The following is a 13,910-nucleotide window of genomic DNA, read 5'->3' as shown; positions in this document are numbered from 1 at the left end:
TTAGCAAGATCAGAAGAGCAGTTAGCATGAAAATAGCGGTAGAAGACAGTTATAGATGCAATATGGCGGCGGTGAGAGAGAGAAGCTGAAGACAATCAGTTAGAGGAGAGGAGTTGATGAGACGAAAAGCTTTTGATTCCACCCTGTCTAGAAGAGCAGTATGAGTGGAACCCCCCCAGACATGTGAAGCATACTCCATACATGGACGGATAAGGCCCTTGTACAGAGTTAGCAGCTGGAGGGGTGAGAAAAACTGGCGGAGACGCCTCAGAACGCATAACTTCATAGAAGCTGTTTTAGCTAGAGATGAGATGTAAAGTTTCCAGTTCAGATTATAAGTAAAGGACAGACCGAGGATGTTCAGTGTAGAAGAGGGGGACAGTTGAGTGTCATTAAAGAAGAGGGGATAGTTGTCTGGAAGGTTGTGTCGAGTTGATAGATGGAGGAATTGAGTTTTGAGGCATTGAACAATACCAAGTTTGCTCTGCCCCAATCAGAAATTTTAGAAAGATCAGAAGTCAAGCGTTCCGTGGCTTCCCTGCGTGAAATTTTTACCTCCTGAAGGGTTGGACGTCTATGAAAAGACGTGGAAAGGTGCATGGTGGTTTCATCAGCGTAGGAGAGGATAGTCTGGTTTAGAAGATCATTAATAAATAATAAGAAGAGAGTGGGTGACAGCACAGAACCCTGAGGAACACCACAGTTAATAGATTTAGGAGAAAAGCAGTGACCGTCTACCCCAGCAGCAATAGAACGGTCAGAAATGAAACTTGAGATAAAGTTACAGAGAGAAGGATAGAAGCCGTAGGAGGGTAGTTTGGAAATCAGAGCTTTGTGCCAGACTCTATCAAAGGCTTTTGATATGTCCAAGGCAACAGCAAAAGTTTCACCAAAATCTCTAAAAGAGGATGACCAAGACTCAGTAAGGAAAACCAGAAGATCACCAGTAGAGTGGCCTTGACGGAACCCATACTGGCGATCAGATAGAAGGTTATGAAGTGATAGATGTTTAAGAATCTCCCTGTTGAGGATAGATTCAAAAACTTTAGATAGGCAGGAAATTAAAGCAATAGGACGGTAGTTTGAGGGATTAGAACGGCCACCCTTTTTAGGAACAGGTTGAATGTAGGCAAACTTCCAGCAAGAAGGAAAGGTAGATGTTGACAGACAGAGCTGAAAGAGTTTGACTAGGCAAGTTGCAAGCACGGAGGCACAGTTTCGGAGAACAATAGGAGGGACCCCATCAGGTCCATAAGCCTTCCGAGGCTTTAGGCCAGCAAGGGCATGGAAAACATCATTGCGAAGAATTTTAATAAGTGGCATGAAGTAGTCAGAGGGTGGAGGAGAGGGAGGAATAAGCCCAGAATCGTGCAAGGTAGAGTTTTTAGCAAAAGTTTGAGCGAAGAGTTCAGCTTTAGAAATAGATGTGATAGCAGTGGTGCCATCTGGTTGAAATAAAGGAGGGAAACAAGAAGAAGCAAAGTTATTGGAGATATTTTTGGCTAGATGGCAGAGGTCACGAGGGGAGTTAGATCTTGAAAGGTTTTGACACTTTCTCTTAATGAAGGAGTTTTTGGCTAGTTAGAGAACAGACTTGCCATGGTTCCGGGCAGAGATATAAAGTGCATGAGATTCTGGTGACAGAAGGCTTAAGTACCTTTTGTGGGCCACCTCTCTATCATGTATAGCACGAGAACAAGCTGTGTTAAACCAAGGTTTAGAAGGTTTAGAACGAGAAAAAGAGTGAGGAATGTACGCCTCCGTGCCAGACACTATCACCTCTATTATGCGCTCAGCACACAAAGACGGGTCTCTGACACGGAAGCAGTAGTCATTCCAAGGAAAATCAGCAAGATACCTCCTCAGGTCCCCCCAACTAGACAAAACGCCAGAGGCACCTTCGCTTAGAGGGATCCTGAGGAGGGATTGGAGCGATAGGACAAGATACAGATATGATACTACTACTACTACTACTACTACTGCTACTACTACTACTGCTACTATTATTACTACTACAACTACTACTGTTGCTGCTGCTGCTGTTGCTGCTGCTGCTGCTGCTGGTACAACAACAACAACAACAACAACAACAAAAACAACAACAACAACAACTACTACTACTACTACTACTACTACTACTACTACTACTACTGGTTTTACTATTATTACTCGTACTACTACTACTGCTGCTGTTGCTGCTGCTGCTGCTGCTGCTGCTGCTGCTGCTGCTGCTGCTGCTGCTACTGCTGCTGCTGCTGCTACTGCTGCTGCTGCTGCTGCTACCACTACTACTATTACTACTACTACTACTACTACTACTACTACTACTACTATTACAAACTTACAACAAAACCACAATATTTATTTTTCTGTTTCTTACATTATTTCTTAGCTTATGTTATCTCTTCAGTCTTAACATCTGATGAACACACAATTAGATAATGAGAGAAAAAACTACTACTACTACTACTACTATTACTGGTTTTACTATTATTACTCGTACTACTAGTACTGCTGCTGCTGCTGCTACTACTACTACTACTACTACTACTACTACTACTACTACTACTACTACTACTACTGGTTTTACTATTATTACTCGTACTACTACTACTGCTGCTGCTGCTGCTGCTGCTGCTGCTGCTGCTACTGCTACTGCTGCTGCTGCTGCTGCTGCTGCTGCTGCTGCTGCTGCTGCTCCTGCTGCTACTACTACTACTACTACTACTACTACTACTACTACTACTACTACTACTACTACTACTACTACTATTACAACCACCACCACCACCACCACTACTACTACTACTACTACTACTACTACTACTACTACTACTACTACTAATGCTGCTACTACTACTACTACTACTACTACTACTACAAAGAATAATACCTCCACCCCATGTTTATTGATATGTCAATTAGGGGCTCCATTACTTGGAGGTCATTAGCCCCAGCTCCCGCTAATGACTGTGGCATCCAACCATATCTAATACTCTATAATATACACATTAGTTGTTAACTATAAATTCATTCTACCTCTACTCTATCTACTCTTATGCCACTCTCCACCACTGTAGCCTCGCAGTCGAGGCCTCCTAAGTCTGCAGGTATGGGAGTGGAATGCCTTGTCCCCCTGAGACACAGGAGGGCAGATCTGAGGAGGGAGAATGAGAGACGGCACCTCATCCATGCGACGACATGGCTCCTTGGCTGGTGCTTCTTTTCTGCCATTAGGTCGGCTAGTCTTGAGTAGAAGCACTGAGCCTTGGAGCCCATCCCGCCAGATGTGGTGAAGACCAGAGGTGTGAAGCTGCCCTGGTCAACGTGTTGGATTCTCTCCCCATACGCTCGGATCTTCTCCTGCTCATTCTTGCGGTGGGCGGCCTCCAGGGAGAGTTCGTGGTGACAGGCGGCCATCGGGTCAAAGATCCGTATGTCCATGAATGCTTTCTGTCCCCTTGTCCAGAACCCTCGTGCACTGACGTCGACTCGAGCCTCGTTGGTGGTGTTGGCTGTTCTGTAGCGCAGGTGCTCGCCGTCTAGCGGCAGGAGGGTCGGTTCAGTGGAGACATCGTGGCACACCTCCCTGAGCATGCTGGCGGTCAGATCTCTCACCTCATCGTGCCTGATACATACGAATCCCCCCTTTTTGCACGTCATGGTGTGGTTGACGTCATTGGGGGAGCCACACACACAAGTACTGGGGAGTCCTTCCATCGGCCAGCCGTACCTCAGAGCAATGGCGTCGACAAATTCTTGTTTGTTGAGGCTGAAGCCCTTCGCTCTGATGGGCAGTGACGTTAGCCAGTTAGAGGCTCCCGTTTCCTGTGCAGTGAGGATTTTTCTCACTGTGGTTGCAGGCAGGATGTTTATCAGGTCTTCGAGACAGTTTCGTTGATGTTGTTGCCTATCTCTAGATATAATTCGTCCTTGCTCAGTGACTGCACTTTGGGCTATTTCACCATGTGCGTCCTGAGCAATGATCTTCTCTGTGAGGGACCTGGTGAGCTTGAGGGAGTTGAGGTTCTCCACAGTCGCCAACTTCTCAGGGGAGGTGATTCCCATCCCGCCCAGTCTTGGTGGAAGTTCGAGCAGCGCCCTTTCCCCATCTCCGATGGTGTGGTATCTCAGTAACGCTGGGAGGAAGGTGTTCCTTATCGAGACCTCCAGTGGTGCAAGGAGAGGGCTGATGCCTGGGATGGTGCGCATGGCGAATCTCCATCGATGCTGCAAGCCGTGGGTGTAGGCAGAGTAGGCTGCATGAGGCTCAGTCCTGGCCATGTCAGACAGGACTTCCACCTCATGTATCCACTCCTTCACCTTTTCTCCTATGTACTCCTTCTTGAACTCCTCTGTTCCGATGACAGCACCCAGATGCCGTTGTCCATCCTTTGTTATTATAACTCCACTGCCACTGAAGCTATCCACTGCACTGTCATAGTGTTCAGGCTTTACAATAAGGACGGACTTAGCGGCATTGGGTGTGTACCCTATGATGGGACCATTGTCGTTCACTAAGCCCCACCATTTTTTCAAGTCTGTTATTTTGCCGGCCCCTGACAGGTCATCCGCGTACGCCACTTGCTTCACACTCGTTTTCTCATATGAGATAACTTGTTGCAGCACTGAAAGTCCGAGGGCGTACATCGCCATGGCCACTGGGTCACCTTGTGTTGTCCCTTCCATGGACTTTAACACCTTAACACTATTACCACTATTACTACATATGTACAAATCCGAGGGGTCACTATATGTGTTTTCTACATATTGTGCCAGAGAGGGACATTTTACTCGAATGTTGTGAAGCATTGTTTTTCTGTTAATAGTGTTGAAAGCGTTTTTGGCGTCCACTAATAACTACTACTACTACTACTACTACTACTACTACTACTACTACTACTACCACCACCACCACCACCACCACTACTACTACTACTACCACCACTACTACTACTGCTACTACTACTACTACTACAAAAATAATACCTCCACCCCATGTTTATTGATGTGTCAATTAGGGGCTCCATTACTTGGAGGTCATTAGCCCCAGCTCTCGCTAATGACTGTGGCATCCAACCATATCTAATACTCTATAATATAAACATTAGTTGTTAACTATAAATTCACTCTACCTCTACTCTATCTACTCTTATGCCACTCTCCACCACTGTAGCCTCGCAGCTGCTGCTGTTTTTACTCTGCTGCTATTACTCTGCTGCTACTACTACTACTACTACTACTACTACTACTACTACTACTACTACTACTACTACTACTACTACTACTACTACTACTACTACTGCTGCTGCTGGTGCTGGTACTACCTGAATAGGGAGAATGTTACTGTATTTCTACTACTACTACTACTACTACTACTACTACTACTACTACTACTACTACTACTACTACTACTACTACTACTACTACTATTACTACTACTACTACTACTGCTGCTGCTGCTGCTGCTGCTGCTATTACTACTGTTACTACTACTACTCCTACTACTACTACTACTACTACTACTACTACTATGCTGCTGCTGCTGCCATTACTACTACTACTACTACTACTACTACTACTACTACTACTACTACTACTACTACTACTACTACTACTATGTTGCTGCTGCTACTACTACTACTACTACTACTACTACTACTACTATGATGCTGCTGCTGCTACTACTACTACTACTACTGACAACTCTAATTTTACTTCATAAATTTTTAAAGCTTTTAATATTGCATACAACAATCCCCTCAAACTGTTGTCCCGAGTACCAACATTCTCTAGCTCTCACATCACTGCGGAAGGGTGCCATTAATTTATGGTAAGCCATCTTGTAGCTCTCACCCAAGCCGGATATGTAAAAAGACTGCTTAGAACAAACATTACTATTATAAAATGTAATTACCATGAACTAAGATCTAGGTTTTATATTATTAATATCAGAAACCTATTTAGAAATAAGTATAACATCAATGTTATAGAGGAGGAAATAGATGTCATGAACTCTAGAGCAGGGTTCCCAATCTGGGTACATGTACTCCCAGGGGTACACTTGCACTTTTCAGGGGGTACATTGGGTCTCAGATAATAACCACCACCGAGCAATGCATGGTGTTGTAATCGGCAGTCAGAGTACACATTTTTTTTTATTTCCTCATTTTAGTAACCAAAACTTTTATTTAAATTATATCAAGGGTAGAGTGAATAACATTTGGTTTTCATTATCATGGAACTTCCTGTGCCCGCAATCTGAACCAGGTCTGAAGAGATTAAGTACGGGATGTGTATAGTACTGACTCGAGGCTGTGAGGGTGGTCACTCAATCCTACTGACACTCAGCTGGTGAAAGTGTGATAACGTTACTCGTTACCAGTACTGTTGTTGTAGCTTTCTTGTATAAAAAAAAATATATGTAAATAAAATAAATAATAATAATAATAATAATAATAATAATAATAATAATAATAATAATAAATAAAATAAAATAAAATGAGGTAAATAAATATATATGTAAAAAATAAATAAACAAACAAAAATACAAGAAGAGTAAATAAAAAAAGACAAGAATGTCTGAGAAATAAAAATGTCATATCAATATCAGGCTGGAACCTAAGTTGGTACATGTACTCATACTTAAGTGCACAATATTATGTACCTACTTTTTTCTTACTTAGAATCTCGACCATTTTACGAGTATTTTCGAGTACAGTACAACTTGAAAATGTGAAAGTGAACTGGTGTTTGACGAGCTGTATGGTGGAGGTGACGTAATTGCAGGGAATTAACCCCTTTGGGAAGCCAGGTGTGTTAGATTGGTGACATTGAGATCATGTGAGGTTTAGTGCTGCTCCTATTGTTAATATCCTGATGTAAATGCAAGGGTTGAGACACATCGGTCATGATAATGCCTGGGCCAGCAGGCTTTCCCACTGACAGTGACAATGACAAGTTGTTTTTTTTTATCTTAAATTTATTTAGGGGTACAAGGGAACCTATAAAAATGTCTAATGGGTACAGAGGAACAAAAAGGTAGGGAACCACTGCTCAAGAGAAATTAAGATCACCGGAGTCACCCTGTTTTTTATTTATAGTTTATAGGATTTTAATGAGTTCTGGTTGTGGCTTACCTCCTTATGTTGTGAAACACAAAGAGAAAAGTTCAGTCAGGTCACAGTTGGGTTACTGGTACGTTCACAGCATCCCTCCCCTGATCCTGTGCTTGAGACCTCGCAGAGTAATTATCATTTCGGCAGGTTTCTACTGTCTCCTCCCGTTGTGTGTCGAATGAATATAACTTTCTGAGTGTGACGTGGTGGAATACATTACTCAGTGTGACGTGGGCGTATCAAGTTCTTGAGTGTTGACGCGAGAGAGTCGATTGCAAGGAATGACGTGGGACTTGATAGCCCAAGATAACGTGGCAGTGTCGCTTCCTGAAGATGTTACTGAAGAGCCAGTTCCTGATTGTGACGTGTGAGACTGTATGCCTAAGGGTGACATGGGAGGATCGGTTCCTGAGTGTGACGTGGGAGAGTCAAGTGCAAAATTGCGCGAGAGTGTACTTCGATTACTTGGAGTCATTTATGTGGATTATTTTGTTTTGAAATATGATCTCTTATTTTTATTCTTTTCTTCTTCTTGATCTTCTTGTTCTTGTTGTCGATCTTTCTTTCTTTTTTTTTTTTTTTTTTTCTTTTCTTCTTTTCTTAATTTTTCTTTTCTTTTTTCTTTTTCTTTTCTTTTCTCTTTTCTTTTTCTTTTTTTCTTTTCTTCTTTTTCTTTATCTTTCTTTCTTTCCTCTTCTTCTTCTTCTTCTTCTTCTTCTTCTTCTTCTTCTTCTTCTTCTTCTTCTTCTTCTTCTTTTTAATAATAATAATAATAATAATAATAATAATAATAATAATAATAATAATAATAATAATAATAATAATAATAATAATAATAATTATTATTATTATTATTATTATTATGATTATTATTATTATTATTATTATTATTATTATTATTATTATTATTATTATTATTATTATTGTTATTATTATTATTGTCGGTATCATTTCTACTACTACTATTACTACTACTACCACTATTATTACTACTTCTACCCTATCTGGGAAAGAGACCAAAAATGTCCCTAGGTCGTATCTGCCTTTAATATATTGACCCAAAGGGTCTTGACATCTCCCTCAACTTCTGGAACATTAGCTTTCATTCTGTGGAACGTCAGCTTTTCTCCACTAAACCTCACCATTTTTTCCCAGCTGAATCACAGATGTCTCAGACTATTTACAATAATCTCTTCCTTGTTCCCTACTATTCTCTCTACCATCATTTTGATTTTAGAGCTTGATGTTGCATGTACGTGTTCAGCGACTTGCTCTCTTGGCCAGTCTTGAATCACTTTCAAAATAAATTAATCTCTTATGTGTATATTTCACTTATCTTCTAAATATGCTAAATTCTTTAGCCCAGTGGTTCTCAACCGAGGAGGAGGGGGAGGGGAGGCGAGGAAAGGACGGGAAGGGAAAAAAATCACGGAAAATCACGGACTCACTGGCTATTAATACAAAAGAAGATGCAGCTGTTATGCCCTCCTGGATATCCTTCCTCCCTTGTGGGAGGAGAAGGAAGAAGAGCAGGAGAAGGAGGAGAAAGATAAGGAAGAGAAGGAAAAGGAAGAAGAGAAGGAAGAAGAGGAGAAGGAAGAGAATGAGGAAGAGGAAGAAGAAGAAGAAGAAGAAGAAGAAGGAGAGAGAGAGAGAGAGAGAGAGAGAGAGAGAGAGAGAGAGAGAGAGAGAGAGAGAGAGAGAGAGAGAGAGAGAGAGAATGGGGGGAGAACAGGCCCGGAGCGTGGGAACGCACAGGAAGCTTCATGGTGGATCCTTCAAAGGGGGTAGTCTGTGTGTGTGTGTGTGTGTGTGTGTGTGTGAGGGGGGGGGGATAATGCGATGTTATGAGCTTAGAGTTAAAAGGTAAAGGGCACACGTGTAACGAGGCGCTGTGTGATGGAGTCGAGTCGTTGTGTTCTTGTTGAAGGCGTGGGACTTGCTGGGAGGCTCCACCTAGTATTTGTGGTATTGTAAGAAAGCGTAGTTGACAGAGGAAGGGAGAGGACGTACGTGCAATCACTGGAGGTTTCAAAATTGTTTCGGTGTGAGGTAGATATATGAAGGGAGAGGATTTACTTCCTGGGTAATTGTAAGCGTCTCACAGACACATAAACCCAGCTACTCCCTGTGTATCTGCCCTCACCGTCACCCCCCCACCCTTCCCGGTGTGTTGGGGGAGTGGAAGGAGTCGTGGCTTTGTTAATTTAGTGATCTTAAGGTAGATGGAAGGACCTTGGCAGGTTTGATAAGTCAATATTTTTATACTTTGCTATTAAGAAGGGTGGCTGTCCAAGTCTTTGTCTTTATCCGTTCACCTTAATAAAGATTTTATTTGCTCCAAAAAACCACACAGTCTTTTTAAAGATCAACTCCACAAAGTCCTTTTAAAGACTATCCTCAGCCCTAGTCACCTATCTCAACCCTAGTCGGTTATTTTTTTTTAAACTGCTAGGCTAGGAGGGGTGCCTACTGGCACCCCTCTGCCTACTAGGTTATTCTCTCAACATACCCCCCCCAAACACACACATCGTTAAATCATAACAATTACTGGAAACACAACTGAAAAAGTCACATCCAAATTATTTCACAACCAAAGAAAATGGAAAAATTTCTCGTGAGGAAAACCACCAAGGCAACTGATGCATCACTAGCTGCAAAAAAGCCCAATTTTCGGAAGTACGATGAAACGTACCTGCAGTTTGGGTTTACAGTCACGGCTGATCAGAGACCTGTGTGTAATGTGTGCCGAGATGCTGGCAAACGACATCATGAAGCCATGTAAACTTAAAAGGCACCTCGAAACAAAGCACGCTGACCTTAAAGATAAACCCGCTGATTACTTTAAGCGAAAGCTTGATGGCCTTCCTCAGCAGCAGTCAATCATTACTGTCTGGAGTCTGGAGGCATCTTATGCAGTGGCCAAAAGAATCGCTAAACTGGGTAAACCACATACAATTGGCGAGACTTTCATTTTGCCGGCCACGATAGACATGTGCAGAATAATGACAGGAGAGAGTGCAGCAGCCAAACTCGGTAAAGTACCACTGTCCAATGTCAAGAATTTCAGACATGTCTAATGATATCAGAGAGCATCTGATACAGGTCATTAAAAAGACTCCTTATTACGGTCTGCAACTGGACGAATCCACTGATATTGCTGGGCAGGCCTACCCGCTCACCTATGTCAGGTATCTGCGGGACAAGGTGATGGGAGGAGGCGTGGCCTAGTTACTCGCGTTCAACAAGTAGCTCCACTTGTGAAATGGACACATTGCATGGTCCATCGCGAAGCATTAGCTGCTAAAAAATACTGTTCTCTTCGACTCCGTGCTTAATAATAAATAATAAATCACATAAAATCACAGCTGCTAAACTATTGCTTGTTTGGAGTTCTCTGCCAGGAGATGGGGTCAGGGCACGAACAGCTGCTTCTGCACACTGAAGTTCGTTGGCTCTCCAGGCGGCGGGTGTTACAGCGATTGTATGAGCTGCGAGGGGAGGTGAAGTTATTTCTGGTAGAAATCAAAATCAGATCTGGCGAAGCATCTTGATAACACTATGTGGCTTGCGTCTCTGTCCTATTTGGTCGATATATTTAATTGTTTGAATGGCTACACCCTGTCTTTGCAAGGCCGCGAAAATATTTTCCTCCTCGCAGAGTGGACGCCTTCACACAAAAACTTGACCTCTGGGTTGGCTGCATCAGTCGAGAGAACTGTGACATGTTCCTCCAGTCTTGCAAACTTCATCCCTGAAGCAGGCATGTCAGACGATTTCTTCTCTCTATTTCAGTCAACGTCTGAGCATCTGTCAGCGATGAGAAAACAATTTGCGACATACTTGAAAGAGGATTATCGCTCTTTTGCCTAGGTTCGGGATCCATTTATATGCACAGCAAACGGACTGTCAACTGATATGCAGGAACAGCTTATTGAGCTGAAGAGTGACAGTTGGCTGAAGGAACTCTTTACATCCTGCTCTCTTTCGTCATTCTGGGTAGCATTGATGCAGGAATACCCTTAGCTCTGTGACGTTCCCTTAAAAAATTAGCCCCCCTTTTGCGTCTACGCATTTGTAACGCAGGATTCTTAAAAATGACTGCACTCAAAACTAAATACCGTAATCGTGCGCAAATCGAGGATGATTTGAGGCTCTGTTTACCAAGAATTGAAGAAGATCTTTGCAAGCAAAGCAGGCTCAAGTCTCACATTAACATCGCTTACCTGCAAGCATCTATAAAAAATGTAGATGATATGCCTACAATTAGGCTTAGTACTACTATTACTTCTACTACTACTACTACCACTACTACTACTATTACTACTAATGATAATAATGATAATAATAATACGAGTAATAATAATGATAATAATAATAATAATAATAATAATAATAATAATAATAATAATAATAATAATAATAGTAATAATAATAATAATAATAATAATAACAATAATAACAACAATGATAATGTTGTTATTATAATGTGGGCCAATAGAATAATAGCGTAGCCAAGGGCTATCTATCTATCTATTTATCTGATTTTATCTATCTACCTATGTTGCATAGTTGAGGAGGGGATTGAGTGCAGGAAGGATGGGGCCCCAACTGCATTGAACCAGCTTTGGGGGACCCACCTTGCAAAAGGTTGAGAATCCCTGATCTAAGTTAACAATAGTTTGAATCCCGGAGTCCTTATCTGTGCTGTGGTTGAGTGGAGGTTCGTTCAGTTCCTGCATACAGGTCGGGGTCTAGGTGTAGGGTGGCCACTGATGGCCACGTGGACTCGCCAGTAATGTGAAGACGCAGCGGGAGGAAAGGTAACAGTGTGGTGGAGGTCCGCAGGTACACCCTGGTGGTTTTCCTCACGGTCTTTAGTAGCCTCGTGGTGTCCTCGTGGTCACTCGATGGTCCCTTCCTTCTTCCTGGCTACACCTGGCTTCACTTCGACAACACCTACAGGAAATGTTTTGGCGTCACCTCTGCTGCTAGCTGCTCCCCCTTAGGGTGGTGTCAACACATGGTGGCCACCAACTCACCATTCCTGCCTGAACTTGGTGTCTGGAGTGAGGTTCTTGTATAACAGGAGGACACGTCTTCTCGCACTGGGTATCAGAACCAGAGAGAACAAAGATGATGGCGTGGGTCGTGAGTCAGGGTCTGGATATTATTCCGCTTCCGTCTGGTGGCTGCTGATCGGCCACGATTTTCATCTGTACTACTTAGCCACTTGGGAATCCATCCTATTCTGTACTTCTATCTCCAATGCCTAACTGATATCCTCTTTTGCCTGAGTTTGGTGTTAATATTGCCCAATATTCTCGTTTTAGTGAGTTACCTGAGTGAGTGGCCTCTAACGCGCTAAAAAAAAAAAAAAAAAATAAGATGAGAGTCTGTGAGAGCATTTTCAGGGAGAACAAGTATAATCTCCACCCATTATGAATTTATCATCTATATGATGTATTAACAATAACTAAGCGAAGAAGGGGTAGTGGATAAATTTTAGAGGGGAAAGAGGATGGGTGGCTGGGAGCGGTTTTACAGTAATGTAAGGAGCGCGGGTAGGAACTGTCACACATCAGGCATCAAAGCTTTTTCTGTCTCGCTATTCATTTATTTCTATTTCTTATTCTTTCTTGCTTTCTATTCGCCCATCATAACAATATATATATATATATATATATATATATATATATATATATATATATATATATATATATATATATATATATATATATATATATATATATATATATATATATATATATATATATATATATATATATATATATATATATATATATATATATATATATATATATATATATATATATATATATATATATATATATATATATATATATATTGTTACGGGAACGAAGTTACTGTGTATTCTTTGTAATGAGTTCCCGCGTTTTTGTTGTCTATTCTTCGTGTATCCTTAATAGTGGGGTTGTGTGAGTTATATGGGGAGGGGGAGTGAGATCTAGTGCTGTAACCCTTTAGCATGTATCATATCTTTATTTGTGAGTTCCTCGTATCCTACTTAATGATAATCTTTCAAAAAATTTTCTTATTTCCCGTAGCAGCAGTTAGATGAAATTGAAACCGATGAGAGATTGGAAGTCATAGTTCTGTATGAAAGAATAACATTCCTGCCAGCCCCTAGAGTATCAGTGCAATGATTTATTGAAGTTAAAATGGTTTTGGGAGTGGGACCGCCGTGTCAGGGCCACATGCTTCCATGGGGGATGATGCGTAGACCCACCCGCTACCGCTTCATCTACGTTTCATCCCTTTTTTTTGTAAGAGCTGGTCATTCGAGTAACTGTCATTATAAATTATATGAGTAATTGAGAGAGGACCGGGTATTAGTTATATACCTTAGAGTTTATTTTAGTGTCTTGCTCGAGCCACTTTTTTTTTTTTTTTTTGTCTGGTGTTGTTTGTTTGGGTAGACTAGCAATCTGCTGGAAGGTGTTTTATGTTCTAAGTCGAATTGACTCTTGTCTCGTATTCTTTAGTTAAATACCAGTGGCCTTTTTTGTTGTTATTGTCTGTGTGTCATGTTGTGCAGAGAACATGAATTCTGTGTACATGCTGTGTAGTGTTTTGGTAATCTCATTTCCCTCCAGATGCGCCAAATTTGTAGGAGGTAACATCAGTCTTCTGGGAGATCTGAGATGAGCTGAACACGAACCGAAGCATGGTAATATTCTGAGGACAGTGGGAGGAGCTGTCGTTAGAGGAGCTGTTTTGTCTTCAGGACATTACGTATATATATATATA

Source organism: Scylla paramamosain, chromosome 28, assembly GCF_035594125.1.
Source record: "Scylla paramamosain isolate STU-SP2022 chromosome 28, ASM3559412v1, whole genome shotgun sequence".
Lineage (NCBI taxonomy): Eukaryota > Metazoa > Arthropoda > Malacostraca > Decapoda > Portunidae > Scylla > Scylla paramamosain.
Note: the sequence above shows the minus strand (reverse complement) of the source record.